The sequence below is a fragment of the Balaenoptera borealis genome (assembly GCF_965194805.1).
Source record: "Balaenoptera borealis genome assembly, chromosome: 4".
Classification (NCBI taxonomy): Eukaryota; Metazoa; Chordata; class Mammalia; order Artiodactyla; family Balaenopteridae; genus Balaenoptera; species Balaenoptera borealis.
In genome coordinates, this window is record NC_138861.1 from 57,533,820 (window position 1) to 57,558,235 (window position 24,416).

A 24,416-nucleotide genomic window follows, 5' to 3' on the forward strand; every position below is an offset into this window, starting at 1 on the left:
GACTTCTAAGATTTGAGCATGAGAAATTCCAAAATTCAAGATCCTATCTTAAGCTACTCTAAGAACTAACTCCCTTTAGAGATCCCAGTAACTAGAGAAGTTTCTCCTCTAGCTGCATCTCGAGAAAGAGAAGACAAGCCTGAAGAGTGACTTCAGGAAGTTGCCACGAGCACCTAAGAAGTATTTTCTGTCTTCACACGACAGACTTTTCCGTTCTTTCAAGTTCCTCAATCTGTTGCTTCGGGTCTCTGGCCTTTTGAAATCTACGAAGTTTGGTTCTTTCCACCCACCCCCACCCTAGCCATCAGAGAACTCTTCAGGACGGAGTAGTCTGTAAAACTTTGTACCGCATTCCCCCACTGACCTCAGACCACACCCAGCAGCAGGAGCAGAGCAATCAACAGCTGCCTACCACCTTCCTCTTTTTTATAATCAATGCCCCGCCTTCTTCTCGGGTGCGGACCTATGAGAACGCCTAGGAGCTACTTTCAGTTCTACAATTGGTCCCAGACTTCCGGCAGGTGAAAACACGCCTGGATGCCCAAGGCCGTCTTCTTTAGGCTTCTTATTTTAAAGAGGCACTGCTCCTTCCTCCCTGCTTTTTTACCACGTTGTAAAGGACACAGAGTTGTTAAAGACATATTTTAAGGAAGTAATTTAGAGTCATGTTCGAAATGTGGCTGAATCATCTTCCCCTCTAGCACTAAGTCTTAATATGGAAGATTTTTAGTGTACCCTAAAGAATTTCAAAAGGAGAAATAAGAATAGCTGATTGGTCAGACACAGGTATTAGAGTCAAACATCCTAACCTGCGGACAACGCTAATGATTTTCATAGCTCACCTGTGTGTCATTCACCTATTCTTTCATTTGCAAGTATTATTAAGGCCTATGATTCAAAGGAAGCCTGGAAGTGACCTAGTGGGGCTGGGGTTTTGTCTGTGCTTCTCAAACTGCATGCTAGGATGTATGAGAATCCTTAGGATACATATGTTTCTGGAAAATCAATTCCACTTGTAGATTTGGGGGTAAAAAGCACTGTTTTATGTTGAGACAATAGCAATCCAGACCAACATAAGTAAATGATTTAATTAACAAATAAGGGAGAAGAGACAAATCTTCCTAACAGAAGAGTTTTAAATCACATATGCTCATACTCCCTCATCCGGGAGCTGGAGTTTTACCCCCCTCCCCTTGAGGGTGGGCTGGACTTAGTGACTCAATTTTACAGTGAAGAAACCTGGCAAACACTACCTTAACCACATGACCCAGGGTAGCATGGTTATATAAGATGTTAACATTAGGGGAAACCAGGTGAGGGGTTTTGGGAACTCTTTACTCTCCCTGCAACTTTCCTGTAAATCTACAATTATTCCTAAATAAAGCATTTATTTAAAAGAAAAATAACAATAAGAAGAGAGAATACATTGTAAAATTGCATGAATTTTTAAGATAAAATGTGAACCTTCAAAGAAATCTTAAGCTTAAAGCAGACGGCTCTAAACTATGCCTCCTCCAAACTTCCCTGAGACACTTCTCCATTTTTAGGGTTCATATAGAGCAAAAGTTTGAGAAGCAGCATATTTACCTATATGAATCACATAGCTGCACAGAGGATGGATGCAAGGGGGATAAGACTGGAGGTGAGAGCTCAGCTGGAATCAAGCTGGGGTGTAACCATGTCTAAGGCAATAGGTCAAGAGACAACTAGTTACAAATTGCCTACTTATTCCTGTGATTGCTACCATTGCTTTCTGAGAATTTGCTATTTCCAGCCATTCACTTTCATCTTGAGTTTTCATATATCTGTAGTCAGGAGAAAGGAGATCCTCTTCCAAGGTAGCCAGATAGCATCAACCAAATTGCCAAATACACTTGAGAAGAATGTGTTTTTAAAAAACAACACCTGGGCTTCCCTGGTGGCACAGTGGTTAAGAACCCGCCTGCCAGTGCAGGGGACACAGGTTCGAGCCCTAGTCTGGGTAGATCCCACATGCCGCGGAGCAACTAAGCCCGTACACCACAACTACTGAGCCTGCACTCTAGAGCCCGTGAGCCACAACTACTGAGCCCGCACGCCACAACTACTGAAGCCAGCGCACCTAGAGCCCAGGCTCTGCAACAAGAGAAGCCACTGCAGTGAGAAGCCTGCGCACCGCAACAAAGAGTAGCCCCCGCTCGCCGCAACTAGAGAAAGCCCGCGTGCAGCAACGAAGACCCAACACAGCCAAAAATAAATAAATTAAATAAATAAATAAATAATAACACCTAAAAACAACAACAGAACACAGTATCCACCGTGAGGGACAGGGTAAGTCGTGGTTAAGGACATGGACTTGGGAGGTAGCAGACAAACCTGGGTTTCATGCTCAATTCTATTGCTTACTTGCTATGTGACCTCACACTAGCTAACCTCTCTAAGCTTCTGTTTCCTCCTCATCTGTGAAATGGTGATAAAAATAGTGCTTACTCATAAGATTGTTGTGAGGGTTGATTAATAATATGAATGAAAAGCATCTAGAATAGATCATGGCCCAAACACATACAGCACTTACTATGACCCAGATCTATTCTACATGCAACACATATTGGTTCATTTAATCCTCACAACAAACCTATTATGAGTCTTTACGTTCCGCATGAGAAATCTGAGCCACAGAAGGCTGACTCATTGGCCTGAGGTGACACAGCCGACAAGTGGTGGATGTCAATTCAAACCCAAGCAGCCTGGCTCTAGAATATTTGCTTTTAGCTGGCACACCGCATTGCCTCTTCTGCAAGGAAGGAAGAAGAGTACACCTGAAACTAATATAGTAATGTAAATCAACTATACTTCAAAAAACACAATTTTTTAATAAGTAAATTTTTACTTACTTATGGCATACCCCCTTTTGGGAGGTCTAAAAAGAAAGGTACCTTTATAAATGGGAAATGGTCAGCCCTACATTGCAAATGTATAAATAATGCAGGGATGAACTGGGAACGATACCAAATTCGTGTCCAAGAGCCAAGTGGAATACTAGCCCTTGCTTCTGCAGGCCCAAAAGTCAGTGAGAACATTCTCCTAGAAGCCATGTAATAACATTGCAAAAATAAAGCTTACTAAATTGGAGAAGCCACCTCCCTACATGCTTATCCCAGTGTTTTCTCAGTTGATTTCCTGGACAGAAAGCTCAAATACCAGATAGTCCAGTTCAAACCTAGACACATGACAATCCTCACTGCAGAGGAGCCAGCCAACATTCCACAGTTAATCATCAGCCTTGGAGATGAAAGCCAACCCAAGCTTGAGGCAACATTCCTGAAGGTTCCAACTGCTCCCCAGCCTAAGTGGATGGCAACCACAAAAAAGGAGCTCCAATTTAGGCTCCTAATTTGACCACCCCATCTCTGATTTACTAGTCAAATATTAAAAGTTACCACCTTTTGAGTCCCTACTTTGAGCCAGGTAATCTACATAATTTGGCTCACTCAGCCCTCCTTGACTCCCATGAGATAAATATTGATGTTCCAATTTATAAATGAGAAAACTCGGGTTCAGAGGAGTCAAGCAACTTTCCCAAAGTTACACAGCTAGCAAGAGGCAGAGCCAGGATTTAAACCCAGGTTGTTCACATTCCAAGGCCCTGCTCTTAAGCATTAAGTGCACCAGTTGAGGTTGTCAAGAAAGTGAGTTTGAAGGGCTGTAGGGTGTGGCAGAGCCACTAACAACTTGCAACCCTATTTTTCTTTTTTCCAGTGAGAGATCCCTGACTCATAAAAGAAGACAGACCAAATACTCTTCCTGCCACAGGAGCTCTCCTTAGGAATGGAGCCACAGAGGGAAGACATCTGGGGAAAGCACTCCAATTTTTATTTCAACAGCTTTATTTCAATTCCATTACTTTTGAACCAAAGCAAACTGCTTCAGAATCCTAATCCTACCCATCCTTTTCCTTTCCTGTCTCATTCTCCCCTCACCCACCCCCTCACCTCCCACCAAAAGGGGAAACCGGGTTTGTGCAAAGAACAATTCCAATTTCAGTTTTCTTAACTCATATTCTGAACTGGACTAATTCCAATAGGTTATTCACCAGAGCCAACTGCCATCTCATTGCATTCTGATGCCTGCCTGGATCTTGGGCCTGTTCTTTGAAGAACAAAGGCAGCCAGGGGAACAGGTGGTAGAAAGTGGCTACCATCCACACCAGCACAGCACGAAGCCCTCTATGTTGGTGGTCTGCCCTGTGCAAGCCTGAATTGGTTGCTCTCTAACTCATCACAGGCATACCTCATTTTACTGCATTTCATATTTTTTACAAACTGAAGGTTTGTGGCAACCCTGCGTGATTGAGCAAGTCTATCAGCGCCATTTTTCCAACAGCATTTACCCACTCTGTGTCTGTGTCACATTTTGGTAATTCTCACAATATTTCAACCTTTTTCATTATTATGAAAGTTGTTATGGTGATCTGTGCTCAGTGATCTTTGATGTTACTGTTGCAAAAAGATTACGACTCCCTGAAGACTCAGATGATGGTTTGCAATTTTTAGCAACAAAGATTTTTTAATTTTTTTAACTGGGATATAGTTGCTTTACAATGTTGTGTTAGTTTCTGCTGTACAGCAAAGTGAATCAGCTATATGTGTACATATATCCCCTCCTTTTTGGATTTCCTTCCCATTTAGGTCACCACAGAGCACTGAGTAGAGTTCCCTGTGCTACACAGCAGGTTCTCATTAGTTATCTACTTTATACATATTAGTGTATATATGTCAATCCCAATCTCCCAATTCATCCCTTTCCCCCCTTGGTGTCCATACATTTGTTCTCTACGCCTGTGTCTCTATTTCTGCCTTGAGAACAGGTTCATCTGTACCATTTCTCTAGATTCCACATATATGTGTTAATACATGATATTTTTTTCTCTTTCTGACTTACTTCACTCTGAATGACAGTTTCTAGGTCCATCCACGTCTCTAAAGTATTTTTAAATTAAGGTATGTACATTGTACTTTTAGACAATGCTATTGAATACAGTAGACTACAGTATAGTGTAAACATAACCTTTATATACACTGGGAAGCCAAAAACAATTTTAGTGTGACTTGCTTTATTGCAATATTCACTTTATTTCGGTGATCTGGAACAAAACCCACATTATCTCCAAGGTATGCCTGTATTAGATAGGGCTGGTGGTGTTACATATACAGATATGTCATAATATTTATTTGATATTTTACAACAACAATATGACATTGCACTTCAAAATGTACAAGCCTGATTTAGAATATAAACAGATCGAGAACTTTCCAATACCTTCCCATGCCTATATTTCTATATCCTTTTAAAATTAAAAAGCAGCTGCAAGTTATGTAGTAAAAAGTTTACCCAAGTAGACTTTCTCTTGAGTCCTTCCACCTCAGCATCCACTCTGCTACTGCCCTAACTTAAGCCCTTATTTCTCACTTATTCCTTTGTTTACCCTCCCACCTGTCTTCACTGCTCCAGGGTCCCACCGTACACCATTCTCCACATTGCATCCACAGAGATCTTTCTAAAACACAAAATACTTCTTTGTCTCCCCATAATCTTTGGGATAAACACAGAATTTATGCCACAGCCAAAAAAAAAAAAAAAAAGACAGGTCATTTTATTGACTGATCCAGTCTTACATCACTCATTCAAGTGCCATCTGAACACTGGCCCCCTTCAGTTGGTCCTCCTTCTAGCATTTTCCAATGCTATTTCCTCTAGTACATCCTGCTCTCTTTATCACCCTTCCCATCCACCTGGCTAATTCCCACTCTTCCTTCAAGGATCAACACAAGTTTTATCTTCTTCAGAAAGCATTTCTCTGCTAGACTGCCCAAAGTGATTCAGGAACCTCTTCATGTCCTCTTAAAACAGAAATGCTAATACACCTGTTATCACAACTCTCTTGTCAACATCTGCTCACTTGTCTATTTCCTTCACCAGAATAGAGCTCGTAGAAAATAGAATGTCTTATTCTCCTTTGTGTCCCAGTCCCTGGAATAGTTCTTGGCCAGAAATGTTACTCAGTCATGATATTTGAGGGAATGAAGGGATGAACGAATGACTAGCCTATTGTATCTAGAAACAAGTGGTACAACTCAAATGGTGTAATTGAGGAGAGTTTTTAATAAAGGGACTATTTATAAAGATGTAGACAAGGTAAAAGAAACCCATAAGAAAACATGAAGCATCCCTGGGTCCAGCTACAACAGGAACTGGGATCACCTTTATGCCCAAAGGTATAAGGAGAAAGAGAGTAGTTCCCAGAACCCAGAGAGAGTCACTGCAGGGGAGGACCAGCTGATGGGAGGTATGACCTTCAGTAGAGGATGCATCCAACATATAGTGACCTGGCATGATGGAAGCTGAGGGAATAAATACGTGAACTCATTCTCCTCCCATCCTCCAATCTCCTACTGCTGCCTCTCACTGGCCAAACCAACCAGAAGCCAGAGGGCAAGAGAGCCAATGTTGCAATCAACATGGGTCAACCTCTCAGGGCACAGAGCAGGGGGTAGGAGTGGGGGAAGAGAACTGGATGTACAAATGGAAAATATCCAACACAGCTTCTCTCCAAGGAAAGAATCATTGACTGCATTCTAAAAGTTAAGAAGTTCAAGAACAATGATCACAGAAAAATGTATCTTCTTTACAGCTGATAAGAGAATTGGTTCTAAGGAGAAATACTTTAAGTCAGTTGTAATCAAGAAGATAGCAATAGGCTGGCACCCAGGTTTCTTACAGAAGATGCACCTGTCTCTGGAAAATAAAGGAGGAAAAGGGAAGGGGAAGGGGGTTGAATGCATTTGGGGGCAAGTTTAAGAAGAAGAGGAAGACAGTGGCTGAGGACCAAGAAGAAAGAGTTGGGAGAAGAGTTTTCCAAGTGAAATTGTGGGCACTCTGTGTGATATCTTCCTATGACCATTATGACCCACAGTAAAAATGAAAAACAAAAATCACAATATGCTCAGTGTGAATGGATTTCTTGTGAAAGTTCATGAAAGGATTGAGTTTATTTACATCAAGATTGGTATTGGGCTGCCGAAGACAAGGGTCCAAGACAACAAATTTCTTAGTCAAACAGAGAAGGAACTGGGGTTCAGAGAAGTAAAGTGGCTGAATGAAGGGCCCAGCGTTAGAGGAGGCAGAGCAGGACTCACGACCTGAGCTGTCTGAGTCCAACTTCTAGGTGTTTTCCTCTGCCAATGCACCTCCTTCCATTAGGTCTCTGACATGGATGGGGAGAGGTGGGCATTGGAGAAGACTTACACTGCCCTGAGCATAGAAATTATGGCTACGTAATTCTTATAGTTTACAGACACATACTAATATAAGGGCTAGAATTTATGGAGTACGTGCGTGCCAAGGGTTAACTTGTCTTATCAAAGTAACCCAAGGAAGTTTCTATTACTATCCCATTTTACAGGTGAGGAAATAAATCAGAAAGATGACATGCATAGTTTGAACTCAGAATTCAGACTCAGGCAATCTGTGTTTCTAGATCCTCTCCACAGCTACCCTGAGTACATTTACTCATTTTAAGCATTTAAAAAGGAAGAACATACACCTTTTTTAATGACAACTTGCAAATCGAGGTGGTTTTTGAAGCTGGGTTGCTACCAGCTCCAAAATACTGTGGATCTGTTATCACAAGTCTCCCTTGATTTTTAGCCCTAGTTCCTCCTGAGTCTTGCATACCACGATGCCTGCTGCAGTTGTCTTTTTCACATTTTCTCTCTGAAACAAGACTAACAAAGGCAGCTTTGGAATCCCACAGAGCTTCCTCAGGACCCATATGTTAGAGAAGGTCTCCTGCAGGGATCTCAGCGAGAGCTCATCCCAGCACTTGATCCTCTCTGCAGGCGCCCTTCACGTCCAGGAGTCAGAAAAGGCAGACAGGTTCTTTGAGAACAGAAAAGAGGAAGCATTATCAGTGTCTGTGATTCACGTTCCTAATGGTCATTTCTCTGAGTTCTTAGATTTTGGTAGTATTTAATCCCACTGTTACTTCGTCCAGTAGGAGTGATGTTCCGCCTCTATCTGGAATGTTCATGTTGAGCACCATGGTCAAAAATGCTGGTTCCACGTGTCTTAGGCTTTTCCTTACAACACTTTATTCACAGATATTAAAGCATTTGTTAACACTGTCATTACATTTCACATCATCTGTGAGTTTTGAGAAGGTATTGTTATTTCCATTGTATAGACAGTAAAAAACGGTTGCACAGAAAATTAGGTGACTTTTCTGAATCATAAGTCAGTGGCAAAACTAGAACCAATATCCAGTGTTTCTGACTCCAGATCAGATTAATCAGTCTCCTAAAAATACCCTGTTTTTCCTTCTCCATATGTCCAAAGCCATCATTACCTACAGAATAAATGCCAGTCCTTTAATAAATACCAGTATCTAAAAAGTACCTAATAAGTATCTAATAAACCAGCTTCTAATAAACCAGTTGTTTAACGCTATGTTAAAGTAAGAAGCCAGCATCAACCTTCCATTACAGCTCTATGGCATTTGCTTTGGAGTCAAAAAGAACAGACTCTAAATCCCAGCTCCATCACTTATTAGCTGTGAATTTGGGGGTAAATTCCTTAGTTTTTTGTCAGATGGTAGACACTGCTAGTTGTCTGCCCAATATCTACTCCCCTTTCTGTCTTCCACTGGAAACCTGCCTTGGGTCAGAGCCTCCATGTACCCAGGTAGAAACGCTTGTTTCCCCAGACTCCCTCACAGCTAGCGGTGCCCACCTCCATATGGCGAAGATCAGGGCAATGAATCATCAGCTGAGGGTTTCTGGAAAGCCTTGCTTCCCTCCATAAGTGTCCACCCCCTACCCCTTCTTCCTATTCAGTCCCATTTTCTTTAACACTAATTTTCATTTCTCTATATTTTTCCATTATGTTATTGCTTCGATGAAATAACGAGTTAACTAGTTGAAAGGAGAATTCTTATTCCTCTAATACCAGCCAAAAGTACATTTCCAAAAACCCTCCTCAGCATCTCCCCACAGAGCCTGCTGAATCCAAGTCTTACTTGAAAGACTGAAGTTTTTATTGATGTGTTTTCGGACTTGCTCAATTTTTGAGGAACAAGTTACACCATCTGCAAATGATCCAGGCCTGGTTTCTGTATCTCTCTCTTCCTTGTCTTGGTCCTAGAGTTGTTCAGTGCCACCTCTGCAAGGACAGGGCATCTTCTCTTTGTCCTTCAGACCCACTCTCAGCTCTTCGCCATTGTGATTTCTAGCCAGGAAATGGAATTGATGGACTGTATAAATGACGCTCTCCTGCACACTCTCTGGCTTCTGGTTGGGGTAATGAGGAGCCCTCGCAGAGATCAGAAGGAGGGAGAGTATGAGGTTGGGATATTTTATCCCCCTGGCTCCCACAGCAGACAAAGCCACAGATTCTCTCTCAAGTCATCTTTTCTACACAACTCTTTCCTTCGGGTTCCAGAATCCATATCCTCCTTTCACCTTTTTGGGCCTAATTTGGTTACAGCTTTGCTGTTTCTAGCTCTGGATCACTGCACTGTCCCTTATGCTTTCCCTATACGCTATCTTTTACCTTTGAAACAGTCCTTTTATTAAACCCTCATCCTAATTTGAGTGTGTCATCTGTTCCCCTGAGAACACTGACTGATACAGATGAGAAAATCAAAACAATATATTTTTGTTTCTAAATAGGGCCCCTCAGATGTCTCAGGCATCTAGGGTCCTCATGCGAAGGCACAGATAGACCCTGAATGACTCCTGCCACAGCCCAGCAATATGGTGGTCTCCACATTCTATTCCCATCCCATACTTCCTTAAACCATGTTTAAAACTTAACTACTCTGTATCCTTTTCCCATGTCTCTGTCTTCCAATGTGACAGTTAATGAATTTGCTCATGGGTGTTCACACATTGATAATGAATTTGCTCATGGGTGTTGATACCTTGATAAAAGAAGGCTGACACAATGTTTGTCTTCCATAAAAAAAAATTACATCCACTACTCATCTTCCTATACAGTGCCCATGCTGTATTCCATAGTGTGTATTCCATAGTATTCCATTATTGTCCCACACACTATAATTAATCAGACCTGAAGATTCACCTTAAAAGTACAGGCTCTTTTTTATGTCTTCACTGCAGAAGAGCCAATCAAATAGGTTACAGGTTTCAGGCTTTTAATGTTTTAAAACTTGTAGCTGACTGGGACACAGAATGTTAGTTTACCCTGGGGCTTGAATAAATGCAAAACCACTTGCTAAGACTGGAAAGCACAATCTCAGGAAGGACACTGAGTGAATACACACTGCCACCCTTTCCCATGAGTAGTCTTTAGCTTTTCAGGCCTCAAAACCATTTTCTCAGTGCACTCAGTGAATATTGATTTCATAAGGTCTGGCTCACTCTAAGCAAGGGAGTAAGAAACTGATAGGTAAAGCAGAATGCCAACTTACTAATTTAAATGGGAACTTATATATGCATTCTGTAAGTTATGGGTACCAGGCAATGAGTGTATCAGTTAACTGCAAGTAACAGGAAAAAAAAGTGGATTAAACCATAAGTACATTATTAATTGTCTATTCAACAAGAAGCAAGAGCAGTCTCATCAATATCATCAAAGAACTATACACTTGGCACATTTGTTTATGGCCTCGTGGTTGCAAGATTGCTGCCACCCCAGATATCAATACTGCATGCAAATGCAGAACACAAATAGCTGGTTATGGGACAAGGGGGCATGCTTTTCATAAGGCTTTGTTTTTTGGGCAATTAGCTTCCCAGAAGCCCCACTGACCGGAACACTGTTGCATGGTCATCCCGATTGTCAAGATGGCTGGGAAAGCAAGCATCTAACCCTCTAGCCACTGTTTTTTTTGTTGTTTTTTTTTAATTTTTATTATCAATATATATTGGAGTATAGTTGATTAACAATGTCGTGCTAGTTTCAAGGGTATAGCAAAGTGATTCAGTTATACATATACATGTATCTATTCTTTTTCAAATTTGTTTCCTATTTAGGTTATTACAGAGTATTGAGCAGAGTTCCCTGTGCTATACAGTAGGTCCTTGTTGGTTATCTATTTTAAATATAGCAGTGTGTACATGTCAATCCCAAACTCCCAACCTATCCCTCCCCCCTACCCTTCCCCCCTGGTAACCCTAAGTTCGTTCTCTAAGTCTGTGAATCTGTTTCTGTTTTGTAAATAAGTTCATTGACATCATTTTTCTTAGATTCCGCATATAAGCGGTATCATATGCTATTTGTCTTTGTCTGACTTACTTCACTTAGTATGATAATTTCCAGGTCCATCCATGTTCTAGCCACTGTTCTGTAGTGGGAGTTGGCATGGAATAGAGATTTGGAAATGGCTTTGGAGAGTGTGGCAGCTGTGGTTGTGTGCCATACCTATCTCCCTTCAAGAAAGTTTGCTCTCCAGCTTCAAGGAGGGCAGTTGACTGGCAGCTTCTAGCTGCAGTGCCTTCTGGATCTGTTACATGTTTGAGCTGAGGCCATGTTCTTCCTGGGTAGCCCCCAGCCAATACTGTACAAGCTGGGATTACTAGGGTCTGGCCAGGTCTGCCCAATACAGGACTCCTCTGATCTTTGTTCCAGAACTCCCTGTTGAGTTGGTAGAGACTTGTTCAGATGCACGCCACCGTCTGAAGCTCTTCCTGTCCAATCCTGCTTCTCCCACACCCCACCCCACCTTTCATGGCCATTACTGCCCAATAAACCTCTTATACCCCTAACTCCATCTCAGCACCTGCTTCCTAGAGGAGCTGAACTGACAGCAGAGGGCAGCTTCAGCATATTTGTTCCCTAAAAGGAAATCTCCATGGAAATCAAATATTTGTGCTAAGAGAATACAGGATCAGAACAAGTCTACTCTGACTAATACGTTTTCACTGTGAAGATATTCCTCATGTGGGTGCTCTCTTGTATTTCAGAAAGGACATACATGCCCCCAGCCTACACTGGTGAATAATGGCAAAGTTGGTCTCTGACTCTCTGACTCCTGTTTTTCTGTTTCCACTCAAATCATCCCTGTTCTGTTGGCTTATGCCTTCTTAGCCATGTTGATTCCAACATGGAATGCTGTAGCCAAGCCCTGTTTTCTCCACCTTGGGGCCCAGAAGACATTCTGTTTTGTTTTTTGATCATTTGTTTGCTTATTTTGTTCTGCTTTAAGGAGAATTCTCCCAATATCTGCTCTCTTCCATTATGCGTGGACTCCACAATTTCAATTCTCAGAGTTCTGAAGGAACGTCACTGCCACTCCCTTTTACTTCATGTGTAGTCCTGCTGTGGGCCTTTAAAATAGCATCTGTTCTAGAGCATAATTTCCTCTGAGGAAGTAGCTTCCTCTGTTTTTTGTTCATTCAATTTTTTTTTTGGTCGTCCCATGCATGGGATCTTAGCTCCCGAACCAGGAATCAAACCCAGGGCCCCAGTAGTGAAAGCGCCAAGTTCTAACCACTGGACCACCAGGGAATTCCCTCAACTTTCATTTCTTAAGCAGCTACTATGTGACGGGCACTCTTGTAGGTGCTGGCCATACAACAATGAAGAAGACACAGGAACTGTCCCAAGAAGCTCATGGACGCTGTTTCTAAGTTCAATAAAGCTAGAAGAAAAATCAGAAGATGTGAAGTTTCAGCCAAGGGAAGAGTGAATCGCTCATCAGAGCTTTTCTACAACATAAATATTATAAGCTTTCCAGCCTCCATGAGACACAGCTTCAGAGATCTGCAGACTGGCCTGTCCTCTCCACACACACTGGATATTAAATATGGATGTGGTTTATTTTCTGCAGGTCTATGTTGCTCACAAATGTCTGGCACCACTCTCACATCCGCTCTGCTCAGAGCTGCCTGCCTGAGATGGTCCTCTCTCACCAGGGCTTGAAAATTATGGAGCTGCCCAAATGGTACTTACTTCTGGATCAGGCCCACCTGCAGCACATCCCCAAGGATGTCTATGTTAAGGTCTTTATCCTGGCCTTGGTTTCAGATGGTATCTGTGCTGAATGTGCTTGCCCCATTTATGAATGCTTATCATTCCATTTCCCACCAGAGTTGTCTATACAATCATTTATCAGTTCTATCCTTCTAAGTGAAAATTAATAGACATCAAGATAAACTGGACTGGGTGTAATCCAGAGCTTAAAACAGACTTGACCCGATCACAGACTGGAGGTAATCTTTCAAAAAGATGACAACCAGGGCTTACCTGGTGGCGCAGTGGTTGAGAATCTGCCTGCCAATGCAGGGGACACGGGTTCGAGCCCTGGTCTGGGAAGATCCCACATGCCGCGGAGCAACTAGGCCCGTGAGCCACAACTACTGAGCCTGCGCGTCTGGAGCCTGTGCTCCGCAACAGGAGAGGCCGCGATAGTGAGAGGCCCGCGCACCGCGATGAAGAGCGGCCCCCGCTTGCCACAACTAGAGAAAGCCCTCGCACAGAAACGAAGACCCAACACAGCCAAAATTAAATAAATAAATAAATAAACTTATTAAAAAAAAAAAAGATGACAACCAGTAGTAATGATAGTCCTCTCATCTAGGATTCAAGAAACTCTTTCCCAGAAGACAAAAGTCTTGAGTTGCTTTGGCGTTTTCTTCACAATTTTAGAATGAGGATGACAGAGCTACACGGGACCTCAGGAAGTCACCGAGTCCCATCCCCTAATTTTATAAGGCGGAAAGTCAGTTCCTGAGCAACAGAGTAACTAGCTTAGGTCAGACAGCTGTCAACAATCTGGGGCTAAAACCCACGATTCCTTACTCCCGGTCCCGGCTCTTTCTAACAGCTGGCCCACACTGAATCTGCCTGGGCTCGCTGGCTTCCCCAGTAAATTCCTCTCCTTCCGTTTTTTAATCCCCGTTCTTTCATCTGTTGTCATCTGCAGCTTCCTTTCCTTCCCTCTTGCTTCTCTCTCCACAAGATTTTTTACATTCTTGTTAGTCCTGTGTTTTTCCCTCTTCCTGAACGCTTTGTTTTTTCTGCCTTTGCTATCAGTAAAGGAAGAAAGCCAATATGCGTGTCTATCTTTGTATCTTCCACATTTAGTACTTAAAAAAAAAAATAGCTGGATGTATATGGAAATTCTGAACTATCTTTCAAATTACAATTCTGTGAATATACTATTAAGCAGACTGGAAAAATAATACTACCAAATTCTCAAGACTTAGTACTAAAGCACTTCTGGGATGGCAGTATAGGGGGTTTTTTTGTTGTTTTTTTTTTATTTTTTAAAAGTTTATTTTATTTATTTATTTTTGGCTGTGTTGGGTCTTCGTTGCTGCACGGGGGCTTTCTCTAGTTGCGGCGAGCGGGGGCTACTCTTCGTTGAGGTACGAGGGCTTCTCATCGCGGTGGCTTCTGTTGTTGCAGAGCACAGGCTCTAGGTGCGCGGGCTTCAATAGTTGTGGCTTGTGGGCTCTAGAGCGCAGGCTCAGTAGCTGTGGCTCTCGGACTGAGTTGCTCCGCGGCATGTGGGATCTTCCCGGACCAGGGCTCGAACCCTTGTCCCCTGCCTTGGCAGGCGGATTCTTAACCACTGCGCCACCAGGGAAGCCCGGCAGTATAGGTTTTGAAATGATTGCATAGGGGCCCTCAAGACTTACAAGAAAAGACATAAAGTCTCTACAGGGGAATTATAGTCTTCCGTAATATAACCAGATCAAAATGTCATAGATGCTGTTAGCTCTCTGCCATAGCAGTGGAAGTGAATGACTGAAGAGAGTGAAAAATAAACACACAACAAAAACAGCTACGCGCATCAGGTTAACTGGAGAGGGCTGCTTGCGGGGCAGGCTTATGCACCATATTCCATCAGCCCTGGGTGGGATGACGCTCAGAACCAAACGCAGGGTCTGCTCTCACATCGTGCTCTCCAAGCGTGGACTTTCCGATTACAGTTAGCTTCCTATGCATTCTGCTAGCAGGAAGGGCGTGTTTTGAAGGCAGGCATTAACATCCTGGATCCAAGGGAAATCCTCGAATACCAATTGATTAGTGGATACCCTCACTTGCTTTCACTAAAGGCTATTCTACTCCGTGTGTTAGACTCTTAGCTCTGGGCCTGCAGAGCTGAGGTCCTGATCTTGAACTCTGGTGACCCCATGAAAGTGTTGTCACCACGAGCTCTGCCCTACAGTCCAGCCAGCTTCCCTCTTTAGCATTCCAGGACCCTCTTTAGCTTTTGCGAGTTGATAAAATAACAGATATCTATTGCGCATAATTGCATGGATTTGACTATGGTTGGGCAGTTGCCCTTCAAGAGTGGGCAATCTAGTTGATTTAAACAGACCAGGAAGGAGTAATGGGTGCTAACGATCTGAGGAAATGGATAATTAGGTCTGCTTCCCTGTGTGTCGTCTTTTTTCATGTTCTTCTAATAGCATCGAGAAAGGAAGGGAAAGCAGCCCTGAGAACCTGCTGGGGCCAGCCCTGGTTAAGCAAACACCTAGCCCGCTCTACTCCCCGGACAAAGGAGAAGTGCTTCTCATGGGACCATTTTACTTCTTGCTTGAGCAGCCCTGTCTGTTCCTGGAGCTCAGAGTCCTAGAAACTGCATAAAAGAACTATGTCACTGAGCCTCAAACAGGGGTCCTGCCCTAAGTCCAGGCGACAGCTGTTAGGCAGCTGCACCAGTGTGCCCTAAAGCTGCTTAGTGTACGACGCAAAGGGAAAAAGGACTAGCTCTCAGAAGCTATGTGGAAAACACAGACCCCTGTGGCAACAGCTGGCAGGTAATGTATATCATGAAGACATTTGTGGCATGAGAATGGACACATAATAGATGACCTTTAGAGTTATATTTTAAGGGGTTTTTTCCCATAAAAGTTACATGCCCAAATCTTTTCAGTTTAAGAAAAATTAATAAGAGGGGAAAAAAAGGGGTGAAAGGGAAGAACCCTGGCAACTGGTACAACACAGGCATGGAGGCAGGTAAAATGGGACTCCCTGTCATCCTTCACCTCCTTCCCTGCCCAGATGCTCCACCCAAAAATAACATGAAAGGCTTCCCTTGAGCAACCAAGATAAATGTCTGCTCCTGGAGCCGGGCCCCAAATTCAGGCACAGCACCACTTCTGAGACTTGGCAACTTGTCTAGCCTTTGATCGCCTTTCCTTCGTGGGACATGTCAACTTTGCTCCCCTTTAATGTACAAGATGGGACAAGAGCCGGGGCCAGGCAGCTATAGCTGCAGGCAGGGCTTTCTCCTGCACTGCGCAGGGAGGCTTTTGCCTGCCCAGGCCCAGGAGGAGCAGCTGCAGTTGCCTGCCTGCACATCCTGTGAAAAGACGTTCAGTGTTCTGGTGGCTTAGCACGCGTGATGCCCAACGGTGGACAAGCTGGGACGGGGGTCCCAACGGAAAGCAGGAAGCAGGTTACTTTCTGAGCCCAGATTTTGGTGTCTATGCCCCCCCATCCCTTTTAGTGACAACTTTCTCTGTGTCCTTTAGGAATCTAATGATCCCATTCACTTTTTCTAAGCTGTTCCCACCCCCATCCCCCATCAAAATCCTCTGGCGCAGAAGTAAAAAAACTGTCACTAATGCGCATTATTGATGGGAGTGTAAACCCATATAACTTTTCAGGGGAGCAGGTCAACCATGTATAAATTTTAAATATGTATTCCCTTAGACTAGACCCAGGAATTTCACTTCTAGAAAGGTATCCTAAAGAAATTACTGCGTGGGTAAGCAGAAATGTATGTTCAAGAATATTTATTGCTGCTCTGATTAAAAATACTGAACAATTGGAAACAATGTAAATATCCATTAGAAGGGGACCTTAAGCAAATTATCCCATGAGCATAAAATGAAACACTCTGCAGCCATTAAAAAGTAGAAAGTAGATCCATATTAATTGATGCTGACATGTGTCTCATTATATTGTTAAATGAGAAAAGTGTGTTGTAGGAGAGCATATAGAGTAGGATGCCACCTATGGAAAAAAAAAAAAAAAAGAAAAGTGCATGTGTTTATACTTGCACCAGAAGACTGAAATGATAAATATCATTTTGTTGACAGCAGTATCTCTGAGGGGTAGCATTGCAGGCATTATCCACTTCCTCTGTATTGTTTACATTTTTAGAGAGGAGATGTAAGAGCAGAAAAAATATTTTGATGTATTTTTCAAAACCTCTCAGGAAAATATATGCAATGACTTCATACCGACAACAACTCACATTTGTAAAGAGCTTCGCAGTTTACAGAATACTTTCTTTTCTCCATTAACTTGTTCAGTTCTCAAAACCCTGGGAGGTAGGAAAGGCAGATCTTAGCATTGTCAATGATAAGCAAAGCTAGACGTTATTGAAAGCAATGAAAACAGACCCCAGGAGGAGAAGGAGCTGAGCGCCATCCATCTGGGACAGAGGCGACGGGAGATTTTAAAGGGAGAAAGAGGATGAAGGGAGGGGAAGCGAGTGGAGGCTCAATGAAAAATTATGACGTGTTGATGAGTGTAAATGTGATTAGGGCAGTTGTGTCTGCTATCCGGCAACTATCGAAGTTAGGATTCTACCCTCCCACAGACACTGGAAGACAGAGGCCCAATCCTTCCTGATGATTACATGTCAAAGGAATGGCTTTCAGATCCTTCAGAAAGACCCTCCTGAGGTGTAGGAGATACACATCTCAAAGGGACAGAAAAAGGATTCACAATTGTCAACACTTTAGAGTAAATGCCTTAGGAAAGGGAGGTCAGGTGTTGGCTAGAACAAACTGTAGATTCTTTTTTTTTTTTTTTTTTTAATTGTATTTATTTATTTTTTGGCTGTGTTGGGTCTTCGTTTCTGTGCGAGGGCTTTCTCTAGTTGCGGCAAGCGGGGGACACTCTTCATCGCGATGCGCGGGCCTCTGACTATCGCGGCCTCTCTTGTTGCAGAGCACAGGCTCCAGACGCGCAGGCTCAGTAATTGTGGCTCACGGGCCCAGTTGCTCCGCGGCATGTGGGATCTTCCCAGACCAGGGCACGAACCCGTGTCCCCTGCATTGGCAGGCAGACTCTCAACCACTGCGCCACCAGGGAAGCCCCCAAACTGTAGATTCTTTAGACAGCCCTGAGCTTTTCCAGAGAGGAACTCAAAAGGCAGCAGGGTTGTCCCAGGAACGTGGCCTTGGGCTGCAAGAAGCCAGTTAAAGTTCGGCCAAGTCTCTTAGTGCAGGGGTTTGAATGGAGTGTTCTTGCCAAGAGTTTTTGCAGTTCTAGGTGTCTCCTCTTTTGGGATTAAAAAAGTAGTTCTCAAAGAAGTTATGGCCCTTTGGAGATGCACCCCATGGATCTCCCTTCCAGAAAGAAGCTGCCATTCCCCTGCAAGGACAGCCTCCAGCTGCAGCCCCTTCAGGAAGCCCCTCGGCATTTGAGCTGAAGCTATACTCTTCTTGAATAATCCTCAGTCAGCCAGTGAGCACTCAGGTTGCTAGACCTGGCCATTGCTACCCAACACGGGGCTCTTCTAATGGGCAACTTGTTTTCCTAAGGCCCAGGTTGGCTGAGTCTTGTCAGATTTGATCACAATCCCAGGCTCTCCCTGCCCAACCCCTCGTCCTTCCTCCCCATTTCTCATTCACATCCCCCAACACAACTATTGCATGCACTTCGGAATTCATCTCAGTACCTACTTCCTGGGGTCCCCAAATAATCACAAGTGGCTTGTCCAAAACTACACTCACAGCAAATAGGTGTTCAAACCATAGTTTCTGAATGCCGTGAAGGTGAAAACCCTATTGGAGATATTTGCATTTTAACCAGACTCAAAATCTTTAGCTAAAGGAAAGACTTTCCAAAAGTGGGAATGACAGAATGAGCTAGAGGGAAACAGGGATGTGAGGGGCACTGGAAAAAAGATGGACCATCAGGGCCTCCCTGGAATGACTGAAATCACACCAAATGGTCTTTTAGTTCCATCCAGAAGATTAGAGAACTCATGCAGAGGCAACATCAGGATGCTAGCACCATGCCTTGTACATATTTCAATTACTATGGTTCTCACATTGCGTGGTAACTGATATGTCTGCGTCTCCCTTTAGAGGATGAGCTTCTCAATGGTACGACCTGTGTTTGATTCTATTTGGCATCCTCATTGCCTAGAACAAAACTTAGTACATCATATTAGCTCAGTAATAGTTGAATAAATAATTGAGTCTAAGGGAAGTGGGAGAGTAGGGACAAAAGTGGGGTCATAATTATTATAGCCAATATTTACATAAGTGCACATCAGGTATCGTTCAAATTTTTTATCATGTATCATCATGTCATTCAATCCACACGGTAACCCCACGAGACAGTTTTGCAAATGGTGGTGTCCGGGAAGCAGACACTGAGACAAAGCTTAGGGTGCAGGATGTTCAGTAGGAAACACCACTGTGATCCGCACCCATGGCAGGGAGGGGAAGGAAAAAGGAAGGTTGGGTGGAGGAAATTGAGCCACAACACGGACCCAACAGCAGCCTCGGCCAACCCCATGGAGAGCTCTGGGACAAAAGCGATCCATCTGAGTTGTCTTGTGCTGAACCAAAGTGACCAAGACTTTATGCGTCCTCCCCCCTCAATCAGTCATTAGATGCTGGCCCTCCTGGGCAGGGCATGACCTTGGGGGAGGCTGCTCTCCAGGTCATAGTCCTAAAGGGGCCATCAGCGGAAGGCTGTGTGCCAAAAGCACTCCCAACAGCTGGGGCATCTCGGCAGCACATTTCTGTGTCTGTCACAGGTCCATCCAGTATCGACCCCTTTATACAGACGAAGAAACTGAGGCACAAACACTTTAGTTAATAGCCAGACAGGTCAGACAGCGAGTAGTGAAACCAGGATCAGACTCTGATAGTCCAGTGGGAGCCTATGTTCCTGTTCACTACAGCTTACTCTTGACTGAGGTGCATGTAATTGTAGCAGTGGGCCACGGCCCCCCGCATGCCCTAATAATGACTTGAAATCCTAACTTCGGAGAGGGTGACTTCATCCTTGCATGCATGAAGGTTGACCTTTACAAATTATGAATCGCTGCAATCAGGAATGGAAAAGACACTGTCGGGTGTGTTACATGTAGAAAAGTGTTAACACGTGTTCTTGTCCAGCATTACGTTAGGCACCTTGAAGGATATAAAGGTTCACGAGAAGCTTAGAGTTTAAGCAAGAGGATAAACCACAGACACATGAAATAATTATTGGAAAAAAATCCCAGAACAGTAAATGAGTAAGTGGGGGATGACTGCTATGTTGGGTAAAGGTAAAACAGGCAAAGGGCAAGTAAACCTTTAACAAGACAGTCCTCTATTGTGACAAAGCCCCAGCCCCATTAACACCAAATGACTGTGGGTCTTGGAACCCAAGTTAATAATAAAGTATAGGGCTTCCCTGGTGGCGCAGTGGTTGAGAATCTGCCTGCCAATGCAGGGGACACGGGTTCGAGCCCTGGTCTGGGAAGATCCCACATGCCACGGAGCAACTGGGCCCGTGAGCCACAACTACTGAGCCTGCACGTCTGGAGCCTGTGCTCCGCAACAAGAGAGGCCACGACAGTGAGAGGCCCGCGCACCGCGATGAAGAGTGGCCCCCGCTTGCCACAACTAGAGAAAGCCCTCGTACAGAAACGAAGGCCCAACACAGCCAAAAATAAATAAATAAATAAATAAATAAATAAAGGAATTCCTTAAAAAAAAAACAACAAAACTGAACAACAGGAGAATACTGTGGTTTACTTTACTGGGATTATGAGTGGGATTTTCTTTATAAGAACTTCTATTTTTTATTACTTCATCATTCAACAACTGTTTAAGGAGTACCATCAAGGTTGGGGTAGTAGTTTAGCACTGTGGTTAGGAGCACAGGGTTTGGCAGACAGACTTGGTTTGAGTTAGAGCCCTGCCACTTAACAGATCTGTGTCAAAGTACTTCTCTAATCCTCAGTTTCTTCATATGAAAAATGGGACTAAAGCAGTACTTGTCTAGTAGCATCATGGGAAGCACTAAAGAATTCATGTAAGGTGCCTGGAACATATTAAGTGAACAGTGAGGTTATTTTTTTACCAGTAACAGCCAGAGTAGGAGGAGTTTGGCCCAGATACTATGCTGGGTGCTGGAGATTCAACAATAGCAAGAAAGACAAACATTCCCTGCCGTCCCAGGTCAGACAAGTAAGGTAAGCGGTCAAGCAAGGTATTAACTGGTAGGATAAGAAAAATATAGAGTTTTATGGAAACAGGTAGCACTGACAAGGAGACGGAAGTAAGTAAGTAGGTAAGTTCCAGAAAGATTTCTTGGAAGAAAACACATCATCACAACCTTTAAAAAATCATATTATTTGCTGTAAATTATTTGGTTCTGGGCTAGAATGTAAGTTGCATGAGGGTAGGGACATTGTGCGTTGTGTTTGGTTTTGTATATCAAGCCCTTAGTGTGGTACCTGACACATAAGAGGCATTCAAATAGCTGGTGGTGAATGAGAGAATGAAGCGACTCCTAAGGTGGTAAGTAGGAGTTTTCCAGATAAGGGTGACAGGAAAGGTGTTCCAGGCAGATGAAGGAGTGTGCATGGAGTCACAGGAGGGAGCGAAAGCATGGTGAGTGGGAGGAGCTGAACTGCAACGAGGCTGGAAAGCGTGTGGATGTGGATGCCGTGAGAGATGAAGCTGAGAAGGGACCAAATCAAGTAGGGTCTTGGAAACTGTGCTGAAGAGTCTGAACTTGATGCTCAGGAGTGATGTTGAAACCAATAAGGATTTTAATCAAGGAAATGATATAATCACTATGTGTTTTTTAGAGTTCATTCCTTATTCTGTCAATACACTAATAACTCAAATCCATTTGAAGGAAAAAAATGGATACTGCACATAAGCATAATTAGAAAAAAAAGTGATCTGTCATCTCACCACTCAGGAATAACCACCATTTGACTATAAATAACAAGCAACCTGTTGCAGCTATCTATCTACTGCTGTGTAACAAACCACCCCAAAACCTAGTGGCCTAAAATAAGGACTTATTATTTTTCAAGAGTCTGTGGGTTAACTAGGATCAGTTGGGTGGTTCCCCCACTCCGTGTGGCTTAGCTGAAGATGCTCATGCAAGTTGTGTTCAGCTGGGAGTTTAGCTGAGGCTGGAACATCCAAGATGGCCTCCCATCTCCAAGAGCCTCTCTCTGCATGGGCTCTCTACTATCAGTAACCCAACCTGCTTCTTTGCACCATGGTGGCTGGCTTCCAAGAGGGATAAAAGGGAAGTTCTTGAAGCCTAGGCTTAGACATGCACTGAACTTCTTCCACTGCACATTAGTAGGCAAAGCTAGGCACAAGGCCAGCTGAAATTCAAGGGGACTGGAATCCACCTCTTGATAGGAAGAGGAGCATGTGTACACAGGGATGAGAGGACTCATTGGCTATTGGGAAACTATCTACCACACAATCCAACTTGCTAACCACAAAGCAAAGTTGTTGACCGTTTCTGGTATAAATAGTTAGAAAAACTCAGGTCAAGTGACAACTGCAAAGTACATGGTGTTTGGCCATGTAAGAATCTGATAAGTCGGTTGCTTAAATAAGCTGGCACTTGGCATGCATGCCACGGAAGGTGGGAGGCAGTGGGGAACATCATATTAGAAGCCAGTGTGCAGTGAAAGAAAGTGAAGGAAAAAGGACGATTCTAGACCAAGAAAATGGTTAAAATTGTATTCTGGAACCAATGCCTGTACACTTAACCTGAGTATTAACTCCAAGCATAACAGGTGAATGAAACACATTATTTGTCCAATCTCGCTTCCTGAGAGTCAAATGGGTGGGGACCAAGGGGTCAGGGAGAGTTGTATTTCAGCATGCACTTTGGCAGAAGCAGCAAAGTGTGCACACCACATCCTAGGAAATGACAGAATTGAAAACTGAAAAGCCAAATCTCTTGCCAAATCAAGGAGCAAGTATGAGACCAAAACGGCAGCCTTCTCCTCATCTCTGCTGTGAATGGGGCAGGAGGCTTGATTCTCAATTTTATTCATCACAATTATGGGAAAGCCAACTGGTTGAATGGCCCGAAAAGGGCATAACCAGGCTCCTGGACTTGTCTGTGAGTCTACTTCGAATGCCTAAAGACAAAGGACAGTGCCTCTCTAGTCCTACCTGTCTTCCTCATCCCCATTGCCATTGCCTTAGTTCAGTCCTTCATCACTTATTGGGTTTTTGCAGGACTCCTGATTGGTCTCCCCATTACGTTATTCATCTCATCTCTACCTGCTCCATCTTCCACATAGCTGCCAGTTACCTTTTTTTAATACACATTTTATAGCTCTAGGAAATGGCAACGAAAAGGAAGACCAGAGAAAGGTGCCATGTTCCAATTAGGAAGAGGCTTGTATGTCACAATATAGACTTTATCCTGATTGAGAGGTACCTACTGAATAATTTTTCAGGAGAGACAATCAAATTTGCATATTTTTTAAAGTTTTGCATATTTCAAAAGGATATCCAGGCAGCAAGGGGATCAGAAGTAAGCCTGGAGACTGAGAGATGATTAGGATATTGTACAATAGTAACCCTGCTAATAGAGAACAGGTCTGAGCCAAGCCAGTGGCAGAAAAGTGGAGACAGAGTAGATACACAGCATAAATGATAAATGGTGACCTCCAGGTCGGAGGTAGCAGGCAAGAAGAAATGAGGAAATCACCTAAGTTTCCAGCTCGAGTAGATGGAATACCTACTCTCAAAACAGACACACAGGAAGAGCAGGTTTGGGCGTAATCAGAAACTTCCAAGTAGGACGACCAGTTTTGAATAAGATAGGTTGGGAGTTCGGGAAAAGGGTCTAAATACAATGAAAACCAGAAAGGAGAACAGATGAAGTCACATGTGGACAGATTCACACAGAAAGACCACGTAGTAAGAAAAGCAATAAAACCCTAGAACAACTGAAGAGGGTTCAAGACTTGCAAAGCCACAAATAACTTTTACAGCTCAACAAATCAAAAACTGAAAGCAGAGTATATTGTCTACTATTTGCCAAAATTGCTTAATAAGAAAGGGAGGGTCATTCAAGCAGATTCTCCACTAGGAGGGTAGGAAAACATGTCCCTATTGCCAGGGGAGAAGTGGTATTACGTGAAAACCATATTCTGTATATCTCATTTTCTAACCAACTAGAGCAAACAAAGGTCTACAAAACCAAACTAGATAGGGAAACCCACGCAAAAAAAAAAAACAAACAAAAAACAGTGGTGGAGGCCACCACTTGCAGATCAAGCCTAAAGCTTGGGAAAAAAGATCCAAAGAGCTAGAGGCTGGCAAGGTCCAGTCAAAGCTAACTCCCCTAGTGCTTATTCACCAAGCGACCTTCTGAAGAGAATTTGGCTTGTCTGCAGAGAGAGAAACTGTACTAACCTGCCAACGTGAGTATTCTGGTCCACTTGA

General features: G+C 43.5%; 1 long non-coding RNA gene across 1 annotated transcript in view; it reads right to left on the reverse strand.

The window, feature by feature from the left end:
- Window positions 1–24,416, reverse strand: part of LOC309627486 — a 564,569-nt gene that overhangs the window by 206,901 nt on the left and 333,252 nt on the right. The window lies entirely within an intron of this gene.